The sequence below is a fragment of the Diaphorina citri genome, unplaced genomic scaffold (genome assembly GCF_000475195.1).
Source record: "Diaphorina citri unplaced genomic scaffold, Diaci psyllid genome assembly version 1.1 scaffold3785, whole genome shotgun sequence".
NCBI lineage: Eukaryota > Metazoa > Arthropoda > Insecta > Hemiptera > Psyllidae > Diaphorina > Diaphorina citri.
The window spans coordinates 3,290-8,321 of NW_007381185.1; the positions used below are offsets into that span (position 1 = coordinate 3,290).

The 5,032-nt window shown below is 35.4% G+C and overlaps 1 long non-coding RNA gene across 4 annotated transcripts; it reads left to right on the forward strand.

Moving 5' to 3' along the window:
- Positions 1-398: 398 nt before the first annotated feature.
- On the forward strand, positions 399-1,375 carry LOC113472067. Of its 4 annotated transcripts, none has more exons than XR_003394536.1 (2): positions 399-691; positions 1,179-1,375. It is a non-coding gene; the product is annotated as an uncharacterized LOC113472067 (long non-coding RNA). The 4 variants fall into 4 exon arrangements; XR_003394535.1 differs by having other exon boundaries at positions 401-654; positions 1,145-1,375; XR_003394534.1 differs by having other exon boundaries at positions 402-654.
- The last annotated feature ends 3,657 nt before the right edge of the window (positions 1,376-5,032 follow it).

Consider the following 5,032-nt stretch of genomic DNA (forward strand, 5'->3'; position numbering starts at 1 on the left):
TTACTGAAAAGAGGGGAAAACTGATAAGAAATCAGCCAAAGTAGGGGAGGTTTTCCACCTTCCCTCACATGCTAGTAGACGTGAAAAAAATTATAAAGGAGGAAATTTTCAAAACTCGGTGTCATTTTTCCGATTTTCCTCTGTCGGTGTGTCGGTTTGTGTGCTAGCTGTGATAGAAATTTTACAACCGTTCTACTGTGATAATCGCCTTTGAATTAGTTAAAATTATTATATTTTATTGAATTACTAAGAAAATTTTCCATTATACTCTACCAGTTCTGAATAGTGCCGAAAAATAACGCACAAATCAAAATACGCGAACTGATTACTGAAAAGAGGGGAAAACTGATAAGAAATCAGCCAAAGTAGGGGAGGGTTTCCACCTTCCCTCACATGCTAGTAGACGTGAAAAAAATTTATAAAGGAGGAAATTTTCAAAACTCGGTGTCATTTTTCCGATTTTCCTCTGTCGGTGTGTCGGTTTGTGTGCTAGCTGTGATAGAACTGTTCTTGGAACTTTTTTCGTCCCACCAAGTCTCACTGGAGAAACATTTTAGCTCGTACTCGGTTCTGAAGTGAGTGTGGTCCTATGTGAAAAGAAACCTAGTGTCATATCAACCTTGGGTGTTTTGTTCATTTACCACGGCGTGTGTTGTGAGTTTTGTGGTCTTATTCTTTTTTGGTGCAAGGTGTAAATATCTACCTAGTACTTACCTAACTACCCATGTCAGTTATTTAATAATCAATCAATAGGCACTTAGCTAACACTATATGTATAGTCTAGTAGTCAAACTGTCATATTCACAGGTCTAGCTTATACAAAGGTTCAGGTTCATTTCCAATAGGGTCATTTTTTTTTTTTTTTTTTTTTTTTTTTCCCCTGGGGGACCGCCCCCCTCCCCCTGAGGGGGTTTTTTTTCTTTTTTTTTTTTTTTTTTTTCATGAGTGTTTGACTGCACTCAGCCTCATGAGGGTGATTGGGTAGCTTATAAATGAGTAGGGTGGCATTATTTCAAGCAAAATCATTTTGGTTAAAAAATGAGAGAAGCTGTGATAATCTGATAATTAAACTTACTAAAGAGTTGTCACTTTAGTGCCATTGCTGAGCCATTAATTAATTAGTTAAGTATCTTACATTTCCTAGTTGATATTATTTAATTGATTGAAAAAATTGATAGTTGTAGGTACTTACTTATCATATCCAAGATTAATTTAATAAAAAAATAATTGAAATACTTATTTAGTGTTTAATAAACTAAACAAGATTGGATACTACAAGATTACAAGATTAATCATTAGTGTGTTAACAAATCATCATGGGGCTACTTACTGAAGGCAGCCCTCTGTCCTGGGAAAAGACTCAAGAGTTGGCCGATCTAAATCAAAGAGAAGGACAGGATGGGAGAAAGCCAGCCAATCCAAGAACAAACCTTAGCTGTTTGAGAATCAAGCCCATGACATATTGCTTACAACTTGCCATCTTCTATGGCTGGCTCTTTTGGAGTTTATTGTTCAGGAGCTATAGTAATAAAATGCTCAATTTCTTTAAAAAGTTGGTTTGATCAGACCAAAAGCTAACAAGTAAATTTCATTTTATTTTAATAAAATCTTCAATTTTTTGTCCCAGGTGGAGTACATCATTGTTAAATTTGATCACAAGAACAAAAAGGCTCATGTGAGTTTAAAGGCAGAGGAGCTGTTGAATATTCTGAATGAAAAAGAACACAGAGATCCAGAGTAAGTACCCTCCCTCTCATTTTATTTCCTACCACCTCTAGGTACCCTCATATAGGTAAGTAGGTACCTAAGCTGTTCTCTTCAAATCCTAAAGAACAGTACTTAATAAAAAAAAGGCATATAGGATATAGGTACTAAGCAAAGGCAGGTACCTACATAATTATCAATTTTTTTTTTTTCCAAGATGACCAAGGTTAAGTAAATATTACTTTACTAGCTACGTCCCAGGTAAAGAAGATAAAATTTGGTGGGTCATAAAAATAAAATACTTAAACAGTTTTAAAAAATCAACTGATTAGGTACCTAAAGTACCTATTCTTTGCCACCAAAAAGCAATAAAAAAGAGGTCAACACATGTCTAGGGAATCAATAAATCTAACTTCCTACCCAAGAGAAACCAGAACAAGAATATTATGAATGTCACAGACCTGCCTAACTCATAAACCCACCTAATCAGTAAACATAGACAGGTAATAATTTTAAAAAATTGGAAGACCCAAATTGGGCCTGTGGAAGCACATTACACTGGTCTTATCAATAAAAACCAGATGCTAAAGTTTATCTTCTTTAAGTAGGTCTACCTACCTACCTATTTTTTTTATTATTATTTTTTCATGTTTTATTTTTTTTACATGTCATTTAAGTAGTGAATATGACTTCCTTTCTGTCTTTCTCTTATTTATCCTTCTTTACAATGTTTCCACTTTCCAAGTTTTCATCCAAGTGTTTATTTGTTCCAATTTCCTAAACTGTGCTCTGTCTCTCTCAGTATATGAGCACTAGGGTACACAAAGTGTTAAGAAGTCAAGAATCATGCTGGGTGAACTACACAATCTACACATTAACCTTGGTGCATCGTAATCACTTGATCGGTAAAGTTATTAAACCCATAAGCTCCGCCACACAAGTTGAAGCTTGGTACACACTACACAATTTGTCTTACGATCAACCTAGCTAGAGGTATGGAATTTTATCCTCAACATTGTCTGAGATTTTTACAAAGTTCAACAACATAACAACAATAATAGTAGTAGAATACAGCTGGGCTAAAGTGACTCTTCAAACTTATTCTTGCAGTATGTACCAACTTGAGCTCTTTTTTTAGAGGTTCTTATCGTCACGAAATCGAAGAGAGAAGAAAGACAGGATAGGAGAAAGCCAGCCGTTCCGAGAACGAACCTTATCTGGTTATGATAAAATCCGCCCCGGGCGGAAATCGAACCCGCGGCCTAACGCTTACAAGGCGAACGCGCTACCAACCAAACTAACTAGGCTGGCTTACCTAAGCTAAGCTATTTCAAGTTTCACATCCACACGAAACATACCAAATTTCATGTCTTTAGCTATTACCGTTCTCGAGATATTTTGTTTACGGACAGACACACACACGGACCAATGGCTGAAACTTTGAATTTAGTCTCTAGGGACCTCAAAACGTGTTTTGACACTAAAAACTGACCATCGAAAATTTGACCCGATTACATTACTTTCCTTCCTATAGGATAAGGAAAGTAAAAAAAAATAATAATAAAGTGTGGACTAAGCTTAAATGTACACAAGTACACCAGCAAGTCTATATGTACTTTGTGTTCAGCTTTAGTCTGTAGGTATCCAAGTTATTGTGAAGCTTTGTCCTAAGATGGTATTCTTAGACAATTACAAGATTTATAACTCTCTGTTCTGAGATAACAAACCAGAGTTAAATGGTATTCTGATATAATTATAAATCACAGGCGAGGCGGTGCAATTCTCTGTGACATTGCATTCATCTTTGAATCATACCTTTCATAGCAGGTACATTTGACATAACAATAGACAGTTACCAACAGACAGCAGATTACTACGTAAATAGTCGAACTACGTATATATTGACGTAAACTCAGATACTTCAGTGGTGCAGTAGTTAGCACGGTGGACTTGGGATCTGGAGGTTGGTGGTTCGAGTCCACGTCAAGTTAAGTAGAAAATTTTCGGTTGTTTATTACCTGGGGAACGACATTTGACATTTTTGACAAGCATTTATGCTTAACCATTGATATTTAAAATTATTTGAAGCAAGTTGAATGTAAAATTGCCACATTGATAGGAAATTGAATCGTTAATTTTTAGCCCCTATCTCTATTAAGGGTATTAAGGATAAATGGATATTGTTGTCTCATATTTATTCTCTTTTATTCGATAACTTACTAAATTCTTTATTAGTTGGTAGTGCGTCTGCCTTGTAAGCGCTAGGCCGCGGGTTCGATTCCCGCCCCGGGGCGGATTTTATCCTGATGGGATAATGTTCGTTATGGTGAAATCCACCACTAATCAGGTTGCAGTGACAGAGGGCTTGAATAGACCATGTCCTTAAGTCCCTAAGTATACCATTCTATACCAATGCCAAGGACACAATAAATAAATAATTTATTGACATGATTCCTGATAAACTCAAATTTGTAATTTAAAATTTCAGAAAAAAAAAAAAAAAAAAAAAAAAAAAAAAGCATGCTTAACTTTATGATATTTTTCCCCCAAACATTTAAAATGTTGCAAACTGTAGACCTCTATAGGAAGTTATTACTTAGGTTAGAGCGAATAGCAAGGTCATTGCAGATGTGTCAACAGTCATCGTTAGACGATGACCTTCCCCTATGAAGTTGAATGAATCGATCCCGGGACATCCTGTGTATTTGTGTGTGTGTTTTTTTGGGGCCTTTGTCCCGGGTAAAAATCGGCCTTTGTCCCGTTTTCTTAACCCATTTTTGCGATTTGTCCCGTAAAGACGAAAAAAAAAGTAAAAAGTTGGTAACCCTAATGTACGTAGACCTTTCTACCTGTAATAAAATTATTTAGGTACCTACTAACTTTGATTATTTCTTTTGAAATATGAGCAAGAGGAAGGAAGAGTAAGAAGGAAAGGCAAAAGTTCGAAACCCGGACCAATTTTTTTTTTCAACTGATAGGAGTGATAAGGTAATGAAAAATAAAATGTCAAAATGTCACTGATAAGAAGAGGTAACCAACCTTGGGAAGGTATGCTCCTCAATCATAATAATATAGGTAGGTACCTAGCTTGAAAAAAAAAAGTTTAACAACAACAAAGACCCACCATAGAAACCATAGAAATAAATAAATATAAATAATAATAATAACAAAAAATGAATAAATAACTAGTCTATCGCATAATGAATGGGCAAAGGTTGAAAGTTGAGAGTTCAAACTGTGAGTAGATAGGTATTATTTGTGTTGTGGAAAAGAATTTTTTATTGATTGACTAGAAAAGAGTTGTAAGTTGTAATGTGAAGAGTGGAAA